Source organism: Ceratotherium simum, chromosome 35 (assembly GCF_057802395.1).
Source record: "Ceratotherium simum simum isolate JZ-2026a chromosome 35, ASM5780239v1, whole genome shotgun sequence".
Taxonomy (NCBI): domain Eukaryota; kingdom Metazoa; phylum Chordata; class Mammalia; order Perissodactyla; family Rhinocerotidae; genus Ceratotherium; species Ceratotherium simum.
This window is the reverse complement of record NC_141934.1, coordinates 8,889,765-8,910,529: the sequence shown is the minus strand read 5'-3', so window position 1 is coordinate 8,910,529 and position 20,765 is coordinate 8,889,765. Positions and strand designations below refer to the sequence as shown.

At 36.9% G+C, this 20,765-nt stretch overlaps 1 protein-coding gene across 11 annotated transcripts in view; it reads left to right on the top strand.

Annotated features, from left to right (window-relative positions):
* The window catches only part of MTMR3 (myotubularin related protein 3), a 152,128-nt gene that overhangs the window by 58,573 nt on the left and 72,790 nt on the right, over nt 1-20,765 (top strand). The window contains exon 3 of one of the 11 annotated variants that reach the window (XM_087423976.1): nt 9,901-9,936. The exons of 9 other annotated variants lie outside the window; for them this stretch is intronic. The gene's annotated coding sequence lies outside the window, so the exon portion shown is untranslated. Of the gene's footprint in view, nt 1-9,900; nt 9,937-11,154; nt 11,175-20,765 lie in introns of those variants that run through there. One more of the 11 variants, XM_087423978.1, reaches the window with a different exon arrangement.

Below are 20,765 nucleotides of genomic sequence, written 5' to 3'. Positions count from 1 at the left end.
TGCTTCACATCCTCAACAACACTTGATACTGTGTCAGTGTTTTCAATTTTTGACAACCTGAGAGGTGTGTAGTAATATCTTGTGGTATGGTTCTAATTTAAATTTCCCTGATTATTGGGTTTGAGCATCATTGCCTATGATTATTGGCCGTTTGGATTTCTTCTGCACTTGTGTATTCAAGTCTTTTATCCAAAGTTGATATAATATTAGAAAATCAATATAATTATTAATAAATAAAAGGAGCACAATCCTATGAATATCTGAAAGGATTTGAAAAGAGTTTGGTAAAATTCAACATCCTTTTATGCCTCTTTCAGTCTTTTATAAACTGCATTTTGTGTTTAAGTTTCTCTAAGCACTGCCTTAGCTGCTTCCTGTATTTTGATATGTGGCATTTATCTTACTTAGTTCCAAGTACTTTAAAATTTCCATCTTTGATCCATGGCTTATTTAGAAGTGTCTTGCTTAATTTCCAAATATTTGTGGACTTTCTAGATATCTTTTTGTTATTAAATTGCACTACGGTCAGGGTATAGAGTGTATTTTAAATCCTTTGAAATTTATGAGACTTGTCTTAGGGCTCAGTATATGGTTAGTTTTGGTGAATCTTCCATGGACCCTTAAAAAGAATTATTCTGCAGCCACTGGGTGTGGGATTTTACATATATCCGTTAGATGAAATTTGTTAATCATATTGTTCAAATCTCTTTTTTTTTTTGGTGAGGGATATTGGCTGTAAGGTAACATCCGTTGCCAATCTTCCTCTTTTTGCTGAGGAAGATTGGCCCTGAGCTAATGTCTGTGCCCATCTTCCTCTATTTTGTATATGGGATGCTGCCACAGCATGGCTTGATGAGTGGTGCGTAGGTCTGTGCCCAGGACCGAACTTGTGAACCCCGGGCTGCTGAAGCGGAGCCTGCGAATTTAACCACTAGGCCACTGGACTGGCCCCTGAATCTCTTTTTTTAAAACCTGTTTTATTCTGGGGGAGATGTCCTGCTTGTTATATTCAATTATTGATAGAAATATGTTACATTGTGGATTTGTCTGTCTTTTTGATCCTTGGCTTTATACATTTTGAAGTCATGTTATTAGGTTTATAGAAATCTAGAATCATTATGTTTTCCTAATAATTTGACTCTTTTATTATTATGAAAGCTTCTTTTTTATTTCTAGTAATGCTTCTTGCCTTAAAGTCTACTTTTTCTCGTAAGAGTATAGCCAAACCAGTTTTTCTCTGTTAGTTTTTGCATGATATCTTTCTTCACTGTCTGTTTTTCAAATTTTGCTTCCTTAAATTTTCAGTAATATATTTCTAACAGTATGTAGTTGGATTTTTAAAAAATGTGGAGGCTGATGGGAGGTACAGCTCAGTATCTCTTCAATTTCAGCAAATACCCTTAGGGCAGAAGCTGGCTCAAGTATTGGATTCATCTCTCTGAATTTCAGTCTCCTTTCATATTTCAGGGAATTTGATTTTGATGATAGCTCACTGCCTAAAAGAACAGTGAGCTTTGCTTTTAAGAGAATTTTAAATATTTTATTCAGCTTTTTAAGTTGTCTTCAGCAGGACTGATTTGAATTACTTGGTGTTGCTGAAAGTGTTTTAATCTTTATTTGGGTTTTCTGCTTATTTTGTGATAAGATTTTGTGTGTTTGAATTCCTTCCAGCTAAAAATTGGGCTTTGATTACATAGGTAGACTTTGAAGAGTTGTCTTGGGTTATAGAATAGACTGAGGTCAGGGTTGCAATGTGAATTGATGTATTAGAGGTCAAGGTATAACTATAAGTTATTATGTGAAATTTGTCCATCAAATGCATTTTTGTGACTTGACCTCATCCTGGGATGAAAGCTGCTTTAACTTATCTAATGTACTCCCATGAGTTTTATAGTGAACTGAAAGAAGGCTTGATCCTTCTGTTGCTAGATTGAGAAGCATTAGATAAAGAATGGAAGCCAGAGAAATATGCAGCAGTGCTGGAATAAAAATAGAGGATGAAGGATCTGGACAAACTCTGAACCCACTTGAAACTGCCGTTTCATTCCAGTGATAATCTGAAATATTTTATAATAATATATTTTAAAAATGTTAGCTCTGTTGAGGGTTGCATGAAAATGCATGGTGAAATTAGAATTCTAAAGGAACATGGAGTGGCTCTTGGATCTGCCCATTGGGTTGCAAAAAGGAATAATTTAAAAAATAGTTTTTCAAAACATCAGGGTTAAAAAATTTAGAAAGTAGTTCTGTAGTAACTGATTTGAATGCATGGGAAAGATTAAAACCAGAGATGTATTATATAAACTAGGAGCTAACATAATTTGCATTGGGAGGGAGACATGATTAACCTAAATTTGTGCATAGGCACCATGGTTTGAAGATCACTTGATTCTTCCTTTAATAGACATTGTCCCCAAGAGCCCTTTTCCTCTTGATTGACTGATATAGGCACAGATGGAAGTTGCAGACCTCAATTGCTTAACATTAAATATATCCAGATTATTGAGTTCTATCTCTGCCTTTCTGTTTTTTTCTAAGTAAACATTTATTCTATGTATTTTTCTCCTCTCATTTCATCTTTAGGCCTCCAGGAACTTACACGGTTTAGTAGACTGAATAGTCCAGATACTCTCTAGGGGAGGTTTAATTCAGTTGCATGTTAATGACTGTCCTCACAGATTTCCATTTAAGTTTTTAAAAACTTCAGACTCTTCTATTTTACCCTAGAAACTTTAGGCAGTCTCATCAGATCTGAGTTGCATTGGGGAAAAAGGCACTTTAAATATTATTTAAACATATTCAAATAATATTGAATAGATTATTGATAAACAGTGCTACATGAAAGTAAACATTTGTCTAGGGAAAATATATGCAGAGCCAAAAGGGAAGTAATCTGGGAAAAAATTTGCACTTCATATTACAGAGTAGGGCTAAATACCTGTGTGTATGTGTATATGTATATTTATGTGTGTCTGTGTATATATACACATATACATATATGTTATCTAAGATTAATAAGGCAAATCCAACTTTTTTGTATGGACAAAGAATCTGGACACACAGGATGAAAATGAATATGGATACTCTGGGGAAACAAGATGGTAGATTGTTTTCTTTAGATGGTAGTTAAGTGACATTCATTGAGGAGCAAATTCATTGTTAGGACTTTTAGCTAGTGCAACCAAGGCAGAATACTTGATTAGTAGTAAAACTGTTGAATGTTATCCAGCTGATTACTTATTTTTCTGATAAAACTTTATTTGCAGCAGATCTGTACAAACTCTTTATCATAGAACATAAAAATTAGCTGTAATTGCCATTTTCAATTGGTGTATTTCTGATGTAAGCTTTTCTCATTTTTGGAAATGTTTACTTTTATTTTTGTTAAGTAGATTTTTATTTTTATTTCAGTCATCAGTTACAATGAATGGATTATGAATTGTGCTCATTGCTGAAATCGTTGCTGTCTTTGACTTATAATAAAAGCAAGTTTCTCCATAAATCACAGTAAATACAAGATTCATGTTAGTTTATTTCTGGAAATGAATTCCGTATTATTTAAGAAAATATTTGACTTCTTTTAGTATTCATAAAATAGAATGTTTTACTTATTTTTCTTCTTTGAAGCTGTAATTTTTGAGTATATAAGTTTTAGATTACTTAGAAATTGTCCAATTTCTAACGTTAGTGTGAAAGAAAAAATATAGTTTTTATCATGCTGTGAAAAATTAATTCAAATGAGTATTTTTGTCAAGAAATCTATAAAACTTTTAAAACTAAATTTTGTCTAAGTATGCAATATCTAATAATATCCCAATTTTTACAATGTTATAAACCAATGTTACTGCAATAAACAAAAAATTAAAAAAAAAAAAAAAGAATATCCTGTGTTCAGTTGATTCAGGAAATACTGAATGGAATGATTTGTATTTGAGTTACAGTAATGCCCTAATTCTGTCTCTTTGGTTGTTTAAAAACCCTGAAATACATTTTTCAATTATGATTTTATGAAGGAAATCAAGTTGAATGTGTGAATCATCTGATTCTGTTATTAAGGACTCTTGGTTGCTGGTGTCAGAAACTGAATTAGGGCTTAAGAAAATAAACAGGGAAGCTGTGGCTTTATTGGCAGCATACTGGAGCAGCTCACATAATTGAAGAACTGTGGCAGGCAGCTTGGGGACCTTGAGGACTGGAAGTAGGGGTACAGTGTCTCAAATAACTCTAGCTTTGCATCTCTCTGGGCATTGGTGTGATTCTCTCAGGCTTCTCTTGGCTCATGGCTGCACAATTCCAAGTTTCTTCTTCCTCGTAGTGTCTCAGTAATATTTTCCATGGTGACCTTAGGCCAAAAGAAATAGCTAACAGTTCCATTTATTAAGTGGTTAGGGCCAAACAACTTAAGTATTTATTTCCTAACAACTTAGCTATTTGAAAAATTGATACATATAATTTAAAAGAAAACATTTTAATTTCAATATGTGTGCCTGTTGGATACTGCACAAATTCTCAAACCTTGGAATCAGATCAGCCATTCCACCTCTATTTCTTGTTCCACATTTTTTTTTTTTAATTTTATTTATAAATTTTTATTTATTTATTTATTTATTTATTTATTTATTTATTTATTTATTTATTTATTTATTTATTTTCCCCCAAAGCCCCAGTAAATAGTTGTATGTCGTAGTTGCACAGCCTTCTAGTTGCTGTATGTGGGACGTGGCCTCAGCTGTATGTGGGACGTGGCCTCAGCATGGCCGGAGAAGCGGTGCGTCGGTGCACGCCCAGGATCCGAATCTGGGCCGCCAGCAGCGGTGCGCGTGCACTTAACCGCTAAGCCATGGGGCCGGCCATCTTGTTCCACATTGATTGTTACATGATACTTGCTTTTTATCATAGCAACTGCTGAAACTCCTGCTTCTTAAAGAAATGGAATGTTTTGTGAGCTAATGTTGAAATTATGAAGGACCTCAGATAGTTGTTTTTGTGGTCCACTAGATGTCAATTATTGCCGAGTTTCCCTTAAAAACGTAAACAGTCCTGTAGTGCCCTTATGAATTTACTGTGGTACCCCCAAGGTGCCTCAGCACGCTGCTAGGGAATCACGATTCTAGTAGAAAAGAAGGATTCTGATTGGTGCCCCCTTGGATCATGTGGTTGGGGGAATAGGCTATGATTTGGTCAACCTGAGTTGCTCAGCACCCACTCCTTTGCTTAGAAGGGCATAATATTCCATTGTATGGATATATCAGTTTACCTATTTCTAGCTGTTTAAAAATTATAAAAGGGGCATAAATTAATGTCTTGTAAATCTGTGACTGTTTCTATAGCACAGATTCTGTTGAGTCTTGCCCAACATTTAAACTCGGGAAGAGTTTATATATGGATTTGAAAGCATTATATTTGTACTTTTAAAATTACCTGATTAATTGAGGATCAGACTTAAACCTAAGAGCTAAAACTATAAAACTCTTGGAAGAAAACACAGGTAAAAGTTTCATGACGTTGCATTTGGCAATGATATCTTGGATATGACATCAAAAGCACAGGTGACAAAAGAAAAAAATAGATAAATTGAACTTTATTAAAAGTAAAAACTTTTGTGCATCAAATACACTTCAAGAGAGTGAAAAGGCAACCCATATTGTTTGTAAACAATTTGAAAATATTTGTAAATCATATATCCAATTAATAGGATTAATATCCAGAATATATAAAGAACCATGTACAACTCAACACCAAAAAACAACCCAACTGAAAAATGGGTAAAGGACTTGAATAGACATTTCCTCCAAGAAGTTATACAAATGCCAGTAAGTACATGAAAAGATGCTCAGCATTGCTAGTCATTAGGGAGATGCAAATCAAAACCACTAAAGATATGACTTCACACACGTTAAGATGGCTATTATCAAACAAGTAGGAAAGTGTTGACGAGGGTATGGAGAAATTACAACCCTCGTGCATTGCTAGTGGGAATGTAAAATGGTGCAGCTGCTGTATGGAAAACAATGTGGTGGTTCCTCAAAAAATTAAACGTAGAATTACCACATGATCCTGCAGTTCCACTCCTAGGTATCTAGCAAAAGAAGTGAAATCAGGGACTAACACATATCTGTACACCACAGTTCAAAAGTAGCACTCTTCACAGTAGCCAAAAGGTAGAAACAATCTAAATGTCTATCAGTGAATGAATAAACAAAATGTGGTGCATACATACCAATAGTATTATTCTGCCTTAAAAAAGAAGTTTGGTATGATGAAAAAGTTCTGGTAATGGGTAGTGGTAGTCATTGCTCAACAACGTGAATGTACTTAAGGCCAAAAAATTGTACGCTTAAAATGGTTAAAATTGTAAATATTCTGTGTATTTTACCACAGTAAGAAAAAACAAAGAACATACACTTTAAATATGTGCAGTTTGTTATACTTCAATTATACCTTAATAAAGTTAAAAATCACCTTGGGGTAATTGATAATTATAAATAATTTGTGAAGACTGTAAAGATGATGAAATAATAAACTGCGTAGTATTGAAAGACAGTTTGTCTTACAAAGTAATCTTATGACGAGGACAGGTCTGTGGAAGAGAGGCAAGCAGTGGATATATTTTAACTTTAGGAAAGCTTTTAATTATTTCTGGTGGCATTTTCATAAAGGATGAAAATATGTCTTATTGCTAAATGGTGCAAACAAAATTTGAGGATCATATTCATTGTTACTGGTGGTTTGCTGTCAGATGAGAGAGAGAAATAGTTTTATGAAGGGGTTAGGATTGGGCTCTCTATAATGTTCTTAACAGTGATATAGGTGATGAAATGGGGAGTATGCTCATTAAGTTCACAGATGACTTGTCAGCCCCTTGGAGGATAGAATTAGAGTTTAGAATTATCTTGACAAGTGAGAAGAGGTTGTAAAGAATAAAGATTTTTAGAAACACATGTCAGGCCGGCCCGGTGGCATAGCGGTTAAGTACGTGCGCTCTGCTGTGGCGGTCCAGTGTTCCGATCCTGGGCGCGCACCGACGCACTGCTTGTCAAGCCATGCTGTGGCAGCGTCCCATATAAAAAAAAAAAAATGGAGGAAGATGGGCACGGATGTTAGCTCAAGGCTAATCTTCCTCACAAAAAAAAAAAATGAAGAAAAACAAGTGTCAAATAGTATACTTGAGATAATGGATAATAAAACACTGATGAAAATCTCCAGTTTTGTGGGAGAATGAAACTGAATGAAGCCTGTATTCTTTGAAAAATATGGTAAGATGTAGTATATAAGAAATATATTCTCAATATGCAAGGGCTTCTTGCTTGTATTCTCTTTATGAGCAGTATAGTTAGCATCAAATTTCTACTATATTACCAACTTATTTTATTTAGTGGAGAGGCAGTATCGTATAGATGTTTACAGTGTAAACTGTGGAGCCACAATGCCTGGGTTTCAATTCTGTGTTCTCCACTTAGCTGGTATAACCTTGGGAAGGTTACTTCTCTGTATATCTGTTTTTTCAACTGTAAATGGAAACAAGAATGGTCGCTACCTTATAGAATCACTGTGGGGTTGAGTTAATACATATAATACTTTTAAAACAGTGCCTGGCATACCAGGGAAGTGCTCAATAAAAATTAACTGCTAATAAAATAAGCTTAACAGCTGGTCACAGTTGGCTCATTATCACGAGGTTATGCTTGTATTGATTGGGAGTGTCTTCTCTCCCTGTTCTTGCTGTCACTTTTTAAAAATTTTATTTATTTTTTTTGGTGAGGAGACCAGCCCTGTTGCTAACATCTGCCAATCCTCCTCTTTTTCTGCTGAGGAAGACTGGCCCTGGGCTAACATCCGTGCCCATCTTCCTCCACTTTATATGGGACGCCGCCACAGCATGGCTTGCCAAGCAGTGCGTCGGTGTGTGCCCGGGATCCGAACCGGTAAACCGTGGGCTGCCGCAGCGGAGCGTGTGCACTTAACCGCTTGCGCCACCGGGCTGGCCTCCTAAAAATTTTATTTTTTAAAAATAAATTGGCCTGGGCCGGCCCTGTGGCTTGGTGGTTAAGTGCGCGCGCTGCGATGCTGGTGGCCCGGGTTCGGATCCCGGGTGCGCATCGAGGCACCACTTCTCTGTCCATCCTGAGGCCGAGTCCCACATACAGCAACTAGAAGGGTGTGCAGCTGTGACATACAACTATCTACTGGGGCTTTGGGGGCAAAAAATAAAATAAAATCTTTAAAAAAAAAAAAATAAATAAATAAATTGGCCTTGTTCTTTCTGGGTAGCATGCCAAATATTATTACCGTACTTTCTGATGCTGTAGAGTCAGCTAGCTATTCATGTGGATAAAGTACCATTCTTTGCCAGTTATCAGAAAGCATTAAATGTATATGATTGAAAAATTATCTTTGCTTCAAGTTGGAAGAAACTACTTTATAGCCTCACTTACTTGTGAACTTACCTGCTTTCCTTTGTCAATTCTCGAAAGATTGAGAAAAGGACAGAGAAAGAATCCAGTTTTTGGGGTAGAAGCAAAATTATTACACAAAGAATGGAATGTACAAAGGATGCTTCAGGAATGGCTTGATTATAAGGACTCCTACTTTATATGACGGATGACCTCAAAGAGATCAAGGAGGATTAAGAGCACCTCCCTCTTGCTGTCACTTTTCATTCCATATCCTTGTTTTGAAGCAGTATTTTTATCTTTACAAAAACCACACTTGTTTTATACGAAAGTGGCATTATATTAATACCAGTTCAAGACTGATATTACAGCTGTTACGAAGTTCCTATTTGCTTCAAGAAGTTTTTACATGTTAGTGAAATGATGGTTTACAGTTAATTACCATCAATATGTTATCCTATTTTTAGCTTAATGCTGGACTGTGATAGTAGAAAGCACTCCAATTTTCCCGTCATTGTAATGAGAATTATCACATAGTTATTTTTAATTGCTTATGAGAAAAATTTTTATGATCTATCCCAAGACTCGTAGGAGAGAGAAATATTATTTCGTTGATTAATCAAAACACTTTGATTAGCTCTTGAGGGAACTTGTAGCCTCTGTGTTTGAGAGAGTGAGGGAGAAGAAGAAGAGAGAGTTGGGGGAGGGAGAGAGGAAGACTGATAAAAGAGAGTAAATGCTAATTCATGTGTACTTGCAAAAATGCAGTAAAAGTTCAGTGGCTTGGAATACTAGAAGAGCTTGGGGGATCTGGTTGGTAGAGGAAAGGCCGGTCTGGGTGTAGGAAATAATATAAACAATGGCAAGGAATTTGGGATGAACATAGAATGTCCCAGAGGGGAAGAGTAAGATCCTCATTTGGGAGAGACCTTGTCGTTTAGAGAGAAGGTCCTCGTTTTGGGGAGACCTTGTTGTTGAGAGGGATGCACTAGATTTTGACAAGTACATACAGTGGTAGTACCCTGAGAGTTAACTGAGAATGTGTGGAGAATAATGGTTAACATGTTGCTTGGCTCATTCAGTTAAGTGATTTCTTCTTACTTAGCCTCAGATGTCTATTACTAAAATTTTTGCTTCAGCAAAATCACTTACTACTTTTTTTATTTTGGACTTTGAAAGTTTATAATGAATAATGGAAACTTATTAATCTTTCAGTCCTGAGGGTTTATTCTATATGAAGAAAGGCAGGTAGAAATGTTGCATTCATGGTAAGAACTAGAATATAGAGGTTTTAAGTGGACATGGGTGTGCTTGAAGCATTCAGTGAGTATGTAATAGAAGGCCCTGGTTAATTTCTTGTACTTACTTAAATTATATTTATATTTTATTCAAAAAGTAGTTATCAAGTGTGTTTCTTATCCTTGTCAGAATTAGTATTCATTGATCATTGATTTGAAGACACTAATGCAATAAGTGTCTATGTTGTAATGTTATCTCCCTTTTACAGATGAGGAAACAGAGTGAACTTCCCAAAGTGATACAAGTAAGTTTGGAACCAAAATTCATATCCCAAACAGTCTGATTCCAGAACCTGTGCTCATACCTAGTATTGTATTGTATTGTAATGCCCCTCGTTAATGGATAGTATAAGGCCCTTGGGTTCAGATGTTGAGTAGGAAAATGACGTATCTAGGAAATCATAATCTGTCTATTAGGACAGATAGAAATGTAAATAATTATAATGACATGTATTAAGTGTTATAAAATAGAGGTGTACTGAAAGTGCACAGTGAACTCTGCAGGGAAGCTTTCACAGTGAAAGTAATGTTTTCAAGCCAGGAATTGAAGGATACGTAGGATTTATCCAGATGAATAAAGCGGTATGAGTAAATCAGACAAAGGTAATAGCAGTGACAAAAAGCTCATGCGTGAAAAATTTAAAAGCAGCCTCAAGTTGTTCATTCTGGGTATGAATGTCATAGGGCAAATTTTTTTTGAGCAGGGATGTTTTACTGAAACTTCTGTTGATGGGTTGGGATATGCCAGGTGATGTTAAAAGAGGAATTGACCAGAATCAGTTCTGTTGTAAGTTTAGTTGTCACTGGTTAATTTGTTTCTTAGGTAACTGAAGTCTAACTAAATTTAATTCAAATGTCTGAGAATCAGTTTGCTAGACCAAATGATGGTGACACTGGTGGCATGGAATGGAAAGAAGAATATTGAGCATTTCAATGAAAGCAGTGGGAATTGGTGTCAGATTTTTTTTGTTGGAAATAAAGTCACATGATTTCTAGCCTTGAAGACCAAGGCTGACCGATATTCCCAATGCAGTATTAAGAAAAGTGGGGAGAGGGGAGGGAGGCTGAGGATGGAATCTGTTAGGATATGTAGAGTTGGAGGTGCTACAATGACCGTCCAGAGGAAACCTGGTACTCTTTTGTACTGTGCTAGCAGTAGCAGTTACTGTTGGAGAAGATGCAGGAGCTCTCTGATGGTAGCAGAAACATTGAGAGAGGCTTATCATTTGTGTGGGGAAAGGACTGGATACTGTTGCATGTGGCCCTGGTCAGGCCTGCTTCAGACATTTAATGGATTGGAAAAATAGGTTTTATGAAGAAAAATGAAAGAATATAAAGCAGCCTGAGGAAAGACAGTTATGTAGCAGTTTCTACATATAAAGGGTTTGTATTAGCATATCACCCAAACCTCTCACTAATATATTACCTACATGATTTTTTGCAGTATCTGTATACCAAATGGGAATGCATCTTAAAATCAATGGTACGTTATAGTTGAATTGGCAAGTTTTTTTCTTTCTTAATGGTGTGTAAATTTAATGGTTTGCCTTGAATTTGATGGCGTCTCAGAGTCAATAAACTGCAGAATGTTTTTTCCAATGCTCATTGGCATAAACACGTAGTTTTTGTTTTTTAGAAGTATTTGTGTGTGTTCCATTCAGGTCATCTCAAGTATCACCAATGATTTATATACCACACCATGGAAACACTGGTAATTGAAAAATTAACTATGCTGTAGAATATAGGATTTAGGTTAGATGTGGAGGATGTAAATCAATAGAAAAGAAAAAGTGTAAGCTCTTTCCAAGATCTTTATATTTCTTTGCATTTTAGTATATATAAGTGTCCTGAATAAAAACAGAAGTGGTACAGAATGTGCTGTCCAGTCATGAGGCGTGATGGTTACTAGAGAGCTTGTATAAAATGCATTATTCCTTCTGCCTCTTTCAGACATTAGTTCCTTTGACAAACTGTTTTCATGTCGGAAAGTGCGAGAAACATATGAGTGGCTCAGATTGACCTTGGAGGTGTGATATTAATCTAAGTAGTTAGGTTCACATGCTTATTGGAAACTGAATTCCAATTACTTGTCTGTGTGGATTGTTTTTTTTTGTACTGAATTGAATAGTACTTAAGTTTGTGATGTATGAACAATATACTTAGAATACTTCATAATGTGTGTAGAATAGGTTTATATTAGGCTGTATGTATGTTTGAGAAGTTTTTCATCTTGTTAGAGAATATTTTACCGATATTTTAGTATGTTTAGTATGAATATAAGTCATTTAGTACACTTTTTTAAAAAGCCCCCCCCCTTCTGATTAATGGGTTAAACAAAATGATAGCTTAAGAATTTCTAAATTTGAGGTTTGGTTTTTGTCTTCAGTGTGAACCGATGACTTGAGTTTTTGAGTTACTAATTTAAGAGCAGTTATTTAAAAACAAAAAAGGAGAGAGGCCGGCCCGGTGGCACAAGCGGTTAAGTGCACGTGCTCTGCTGTGGTGGCCCGGGGTTCGCCGGTTCGGATCCCGGGCGCGCACCGACGCACTGCTTGGTGAGCCATGCTGTGGCGGCTTCCCATATAAAGTGGAGGAAGATGGGCATGGATGTTAGCCCAGGGCCAGTCTTCCTCAGCAAAAACAGGAGGATTGGCAGATGTTAGCTCAGGGCTGATCTCCTCAGAAAAAACGACGACGACAACAACAACAAATAAATAAAAAAAAAAAACAAAAAAGGAGAAATCTCTTTTACTTAATAGCTTATTTCTTATTAGCCCTTATTTAACTTAGTACTTTTGCCTTCCTATTTCTTAAGTAAACCATGTTCAAGAATTCTACTTTTTGACTTGAGCTGAAAAAGTTCCTTTTCTTCTTGTATATATTTGGATGGCAGTCACATATTTCCCTCTGTTTACATGAGATAAATATTACTAGTTTAAAAGGATGGGTCTTTTTCTGGGGGTCTGTTGAGTTGTATGGTCTTAAAAGGGTTCTTACAAAGATGGTGTTCTGGTCAAGACAATGTCTCGTCTTTTGACTATTTAATAATTAAGGAGAACTGCTTCGAAAGAGAAGATATTTGAGCTCACCATTTTAAACAGAGCCCACGTTGTAGTGTGTGGTTATGGGAGGTTATTGGAGGTTTTATTGGCTTGTTTTAAAAAATATGAGTAGCCCCCTACCTAATTGCCAGAATATAATTTTAACTAGGCCAGTAGAAGAGTGAATTGTTTTCACTGCACATAGCCTTTACTATTTGAATTTTGTCTCTCTTCTCTCAAATCTAACTATTGGCTAGCTGGAGTTGGACAGTTTTATTTTTCTATTTTTATTTTTTGGTGAGGAAGATTAGCCCTGAGCTAACATCTATTGCCAGTATTCCTCTTTTTGCTGAGGAAGATTGCCTCTGAGCTAACATCTGTGCCCATCTTCCTCCATTTTGTATGTGGGACGCCGCCAGAGCATGGCTTGATGAGCGGTGCCTTGGTCTATGCCCAGGATTTGAACCTGTGAACCCAGACCGCCAAAGTGGAGTGCATGAACTTAACCACTACACCACCGGGCCGGCCCTGGAGTTGGACAGTTTTTTTTTTTTTTTTAATAAGTGGGACAGTTTTAAATTGTGATGACAGCAGTTACAAATTCAAATCTGTTTCTTCTCTTCATTGTTAAGATGTATGTTTAAAGGATAGATTTGCATTGTCATTCAGCTTTCTGGTCCTTATCCATTTTCATGCCTGTTACTTTGCATAAAACTGAGTGGAAGGAACCAGAAAGTTAAAGAGTCTATTTACAATGTTAGCTCAGAGCCGGTCTTCCTCAGCAAAAAGAGGAGGATTAGCATGGATGTTAGCTCAGGGCTGATCTTCCTTAAAAAAAAAAAAAAAAAAAGAGTCTATTTACAGATGGGGAGAGGAACATTAACATTCCTAATATAATATTAATATACTAATAAGAAATATGCAGATTAGCTACGTTTGGGTTACTGATAGCTATTTTTTGAGTGTAATTTACTTCCAAATTCTTCCTAGAATTGTTGCTGAACATCTCAAGTACCTAGGCAAAATAGGAAAATCATGCTCATTTATACAAGGGCATTCTTGAGTTCCTATGGTAAGCTTGTTACCGAACCAGGTTTGTTTTGCCCGCCGCAGGATTATGCCAGTCACCTAGGTGGTGAGTTTGCAGAGGGAAAGGATTTAATCACAAGGCAGCCAAGAGAGGAGTAGGGAGAACCAATCTCAGATCTACCTCCCTGAAAAATGGAGCTTAGGGATATTTATGGGATAAGCACGAGGGGTGGTCTGAAGCGGGAATAGATGATTGGAGGGTGAGGTAATGGATGATGTGCACAAGCGTAGTCAAGCTTCATGGCTCTTCGTAGGATGCATGTTCACAAAATGGCAGTGTTACCTTGTTCTGAGGGTGGAGTTTTCATCTCTTTGATGTGGAAGAGTCGCTTGTCTGTCTTCCCGAGCAGGTCCATTTGATGAGTTTGTGGGTCTCAACTGGCCAGCACTGGAGAAGGAGTTGACTCTCAGTTCCTGAAAAACTTAAGTGCCCCACCTGTTACCATGGTGACCCAAGCATCAGAGATGTTATCTATAGGATGGGCTTTAGTAATACATTATCTACCTACTTTTGCTAACAGACAAGTGAGTATAGTTAAAGCTCGTTGGCCCCTGGTTTCAAGCTGACCTTCAAATTAAGTTGTCTTTCCAGAAAAGAAACCTCTTATGCAGCTGTGAGCGGGGGAGGGTTGGTGGTAAAAAGGGTAGTCGGGAGATTCTGATTTTGTTCCTTTAGGGCGGGATTTCAAAATGACATTAGTGTGTTGAATTTTGCCTAATTTTTTAGTTGCCTTTTTAAAAAAATTACATTTTCGGTTTTTGCTACCTATCTCATTGATTAGTTTTCTTTTTCTGTTGAGTACATAAAGAAATAGGAGCTTACAATTTAAACCTTACTAAAAGAACTTTTTCAGAACTTACTGTAAAACTGCTCATCTTCATAGGGTTTGGTCATTTAGGTGTTTCCTCCAAGAAAATGCAGTTAAAATTTGATTTGAACAGTAGGAGGCAGGGACAGAGTCTGTAATCTCGTGTTGAGATAATCTGTGATATGTTAAGAGGGGCAGAAGTCATTATGAGATTATAATTAGGAAAATTTAGGTTTCCATGAAGAGGTGTGAATTTCTTGAGTAGGAATGTTTCTTTTCTTTTTTTAAAAAAATAGAACATTTGACGTATACATTGCCAGTGAGAACTCTGATTTGGAGAAAGGTAGGGGAGAAAAGAGAGGTCCAGGGGGCAACAAAGTTAGTTCTTTCCACTTCATCAGAGGTTAACTGAGAGTAAGAACTAGCAGGACATTAATGAGTGTGCAGGAATTTGCCTTCTGTTAATTTCCCAAAGGTAGACTTTGGAACTAGTCAAAGAAACAAAAGTCAAGAAACATTTTTCCGATACTAGAGCTAGTCTTTCTTATCTTTCTGTTATAAATATTGAACTACCTCAGGCACTTACATAAATGATCTTGCTTGGCTTTTAATTTAATTAATTCCTAGTGATTTGAATGTCAGGATTTTCTATCATCTTTTCTTAACAACTGAGACTTAAGTATTTCTTTTGTTTTCTGTTAAATTATAAGGGTTTTTTTCTTTCTTAGGAGATAGGGAACATTTCCTCATTTAAGATGGGGAGCCTAAATGCTGCCTTATAAAATTAGATTTTAAATTCTTTTTTTTTTTTTTTTGTGAGGAAGATCAGCCCTGAGCTAACATCCATGCCAATCCTCTTCTTTTTGCTGAGGAAGATTGGCTGTGAGCTAACATCTATTGCCAATTCTCCTCCTTTTTTTCCCTTTTTTTCTCCCCAAAGCCCCAGTAGATAGTTGTATGTCATAGTTGCACATCCTTCTAGTTGCTGTATGTGGGATGCGGCCTCAGCATGGCCAGCGAAGCGGTGCGTCGGTGTGCACCTGGGATCCGAAGCCGGCCACCAGTAGCGGAGCACTCACACTTAACTGCTAAGCCACGCTGGCCCCAGATTTTAAATTCTTAACTTCAGTAATAAAATGATGCCTACTTTCTGAATTCTCATGGAGGACATGGAGTTAGAAAATAATATTACAAATTACTCATAGAAATTCCTTACAATCCTATTAATGGTGTAACATATCTGAGTTAGTAGTATGAAGTGAATGTGTTGTGTATGGAAGTGATTATAAAGAGCAAATCAGAACATAAAAAAAACCTTTACATTCTTTCTTAAAATTGTTTAATTTTTACCCTTTTTAGCAGATTGTACGTGATCTTTGGTTTTAATCTTTTCTGGTCACCACCAGAAAATGTCTTCACCAAGACATCATGTATGATTTATTCTTTCCCCTTCTTCCTACTCCTTATATAAGGATTAAGTTTAAAAGGAAAATACTTGTAAAATAAGTGATTTTTTAAGTTATTTTATTGAGGTCATAATAGTTTGCAACATTGTGAAATTTCAGTTGTACATTATTATTTGTCAGCCACCATATATATGTGACCCTTTATCCCTTATGCCTACCCCCAACCCCTTTCCTTTCTGGTAATCACTAATCTGTTCTTTGTCCATGTGTTTGTTTATTTTCCACATATGAGTGAAATCATGTGGTATTTGTCTCTCTCTTCTGGCTTATTTTGCTGAACATAATACCTCAAGGTCCATCCATGTTGTTGCAAATGGGAGGATTTTGTCTTTTTTTTTTTTTTTGGCTGAGTAGTATTCCATTGTATATATATATACCACCTCTTCTTTATCCATTCATCAGTTGATGGGCACTTGGGTTGCTTCTACGTCTTGGCTATTGTGAATAATGCTGCAATGAACACAGGAGTGCATAAGTCTCTTTGAATTGTTGATTTCAAGTTCTTTGGATAAATACACAGTAGTGGGATAGCTGGGTCGTATGGTATTTCTATTTTTAATTTTTTGGGAAATCTCCATGCTGTTTTCCATAGTGGCTGCACCAGTTTGCATTCCCATCAGCACTGTATGAGGGTTCCCTTTTCTCCACATCCTCTCCAACATTTGTTATTTTTTGTCTTGGTAGTTATAGCCATTCTGACACGTGTAAGGTGATATCTCATTGTAGTTTTGATTTGCATTTCCCAAATGATTAGTGATGTTGAACATCTTTTCATGTGTCTGTTGCTCATCTGTATATTCTTTGGAAAAATGTCTGTTCTTATCCTCTGCCCATTTTTGATTAGGTTTGTTTTTTTGTTGTTGTTGAGTTGTCTGAGTTCTTCATATATTTTGGAGATTAACCCCTTGTTGGTGATGGGGAGGAAGACTATCCTCTACCCACTCGGGGTCCTTTCTGGCTGGGCTACAAATTAAATTGACGTGAGACTGAATAGCAGGAGAAAAGCAAACAAAGCTTTATAACACGTATACATGGGAGAGACCCGGAAAAACTGGGTAACTCGAGAAAATGGTGGAGGTTCTCCTCTTAAATAGTATCTTCAGCTAAACACAAAGGAGGATGTTGGAGGTTGGGGGAGTCCGTTATGGGAGATTACCAGGAAAGCACAGTAAACAAGAGTAAGGTTATTATGCAGATTTAAGGGCTCACCTTCCACATTGATAAGTTTCTAGAGATGAGGTCATCTCCCCTTCTTCCTGGTACAGAAAGGGAGATACCTTTACAAATGGAGATTTCCCTTACAAATGTAAATGTTTGGTAAACAGAACTTTGATAAGAATTGGCTTAATAAGGACCATCTCAGTCTGTCGATACCGAGTTGTCTATGGTGATGGCCTGTCCTGGGGACAGGCCTCTTATCTTAAATTCTTTTAGGTAGTTTGGGGGAAAGTCAAAGTGTCTTTCAGAAAACAATCAAGGTAAAGAGACATATTTTGAGGTGGCCAATTTTGATCTCCCACATAGGATATATGATTTACAAATATTTTCTCTCAGTCGGTGGGTTGTCTTTTCATTTTGTTCTGGTCTCCTTTGTCTTGCGGAAGCTCTTTAGTCTGATGTAGTCTCATTTGTTTATTTTTTCTTTTGTTTCCCTTGTCTGAGTAGACATGGTATTTGAAAAGATGCTTCTAAGACTCGTGTCAAAGAGTATACTGCCTATATTTTCTTCTAGGAGTTTTATGGTTTCATGTCTTACCTTCAAGTGTTTAATCCATAAAATAAGTGATTTTAAAAGGTACAAATCAAATTTGCTAAAGTTGGTTTGATCACGGTTAATCTTTGCTGGGAAACTTGGTCAGGGCTTTCTTTTGCCTACTTGAGATGTGAAAAGCAATAAGGTAAATCTAAAGGGCAAGCAAATTTTAATATCTAAAAATGCTAGAGCACTTCTCACATTTTTGGGTCCACATTTAGAAGAGCAGCTGTCAGTATTTCAGCCACTTAAATGAGGAGAAATGATCTTAAGTATTGATCACTGACTGACTGAAATTCTGTTTATTGCAGAGCCTCCTTTGAGGAGTGTATTCAGAACTTCTCCCACACTTAAAAAAAAAATCTCTCCCCCCTACCCCTATATGTGTATATAAAGAATGAACCACACTCTATACCGCTAATGTAGTCACAGAATTATACAAGATTCATCTTTGGTCGTTATGTATTGAAACAGTTTTTACTTGTTGTAGTGACCATTAAGTTTTGCTGGTTCGAGAGACTTATTACCAGTGAAACACTCTTTGATACAGAAATATAATTATAACATGGAGTTCAGCTGATGGGTTTTGACAACTTGCTGGATTTTTGTTTTTCAAGGAGAAGATGGTTGTTTTTTGCTTAGGAAATGATAATATTTTAGCTGCTTATCTGTGCCCTGCAGCTGGCAGAGGAATGCCATATACTGATCATGAATTTGCATCTGGATCCCTGAAAACTCACAGACTTCACTTAGTGTTTCCATAAGAGGTAGAAAAGACTCATAGCGTTTTTTTGTTGTGTGGGTTTTTTTTAATCATCTTGTTTGGAGATCTCACTGAGCCAGCACACTGACTCAGTTTTATATTTACTGTTTCTTTTATCTTTTTCAAAGCATGGTCCTAGTAAGTAAAGGGAAGAAGTCACACTGTGAGGGCATTCACTGTGAGAATATTATAGTTGACACTAGAATTGCAGCTCCATAAGGGTAGGAACTTTGTTTTGTTCGCTGTTGCATACCCAGTGTCTGAAATAGTGCCTGTCACCCCAAAATATTTGTCGAATAAATGAACCTCCATCACAATGAACTCATCGTGATAGGTGAGTGCAGCCATGCTTTTTGAACTGCATCTTTGTTTCTATTTTCATTTATAGTTGACTTCAGCAGCAAAGGTTTTAGAGAACCTGAGGTTTGGGCTCCTGTTCAGGGACTAAGACCAAGCCACAGTAGTTTTACTCAGTTCATAAATGCTTGGGTTTTGTTTAATGCTGGTGATTAAATCATCTCCCCACCATGGAATAATCCTACCCAACATGCCCCAGAATCCTATTCGGAAAGGTCATATTGTCCATAAGATATCTGAAAAGTTATTAGGCATAAATGAGAAAACACTAAGAAGTCGAAAAACTCACCCAAAGTAGTGGGAGTTATAAAGCCACTTCTTAAAACTGAACGTTTCTGAATTATTTTATATTGCCCCCACACACAAGTTTTGCTGTGAATCTGTTTCTTAATATGCAATGCAGGAAAAGCCATTTCTTTCACACACAGTGAAAATAAAGATGCCTTTAAAATTATTCAGTGTTTCCTTTGTAAAGTTTTGAACTCTTAATTATCCTGCATTTGAAAGTGTCACAGGACTATGTAAAAAACATCCTCTTCTTCTTTTTGACGTTAAAATGTACCTAGCCAAAAAAGTGCTGCTTTAGGCATTCCCCCCACCGCCAATTTTAGAAGACCTGGCCTGAGTCTCTTAGTTTTTCCTCATGAATTTGGTTCAATCTGATTAGTTTTTGTAGTTTGGATTCTTTTATTATATAAATGGTCCAGATTGGTGTGCCTCTTTGCCCTTGTTGAAGCTTATGTGGTAGGTGGCATACAGATAATCACATAAACTGTTCCATGTAGGTGTCCATTTCTTTTCCTTCTTTCTCTCTCTCTCTTTTTTTTTTTTGGTGAGGAAGATTAACCCTGAGCTAACATCCGATGCCAATCCTCCTCTTTTTGCTGAGGAAGATTGGCCCTGGGCTAAGATCTGCGCCCATCTTCCGCTACTTTACGTGGGACGCCGCCACAGCATGGCTTGACAAGAGGTGCGGGCCTGGGATCCAAACCTGCAAACCCCTGGGCCGCCAAAGTGGAGCGTGCACGCTTAACCGCTGCACCACCAGGCTGGCCCCGAGGTGTCCATTTCTTATCGGCTTTCTCATGGCCTCCATGCCCTTCGTTTTGGTCATCACCTCATTATCTTCCAGAAAGGGACTTTGTGTTGTGTTAGGTTTCTCTCTCCAATGCAGCTGCACAGTGATATCCAATATTATAGTATTTAATATTTAAGTATATTGATTTTTACTCTTTTTAGAGTTTTCTCTTATAATAGATAAATTCCTATCTGAAGTATAATATGTGATTGTAAAAACATTACCTCTTATTTCAGGTAACTTCAGAAAGATTCTTTTTTTTTTTTTTTTTTTACACTCCCCTTGGAGATGGAACTTCGGGTGACCATAGTTAACCCCTGCCCCACCCCACTGCCCTGGCTGGCTGTCCATTAGTGCTTAATGTATTTAAGAATCCCTTGTAATTAGATACTTTAAATAATTGCTTAGATTTAACATAACCACTTTACAGTCTACCTCTTCAAATATATGAATGTTCAAAGTCACCCAAACTTAACTGCTTTTACTGTCTGAGGTATGCATGACTGGTATCATGGCATACCTGCTGGTATCATGGGAAGGTAGCTTGTGGCACCAGAGAGCTTCTTTCAGACTCACCTCTACATCATCTTTATTTGGCAGATGGTCCTAAGAGGCATGGGCATTCTTTTAATTTTGTTGGCAGTGTTTCACAGTGACATACGTGTTGCCTACCAAGTAGATGTTTGTGTTTTTTGGGAAGAAGAGTCTTGGCCAGCAT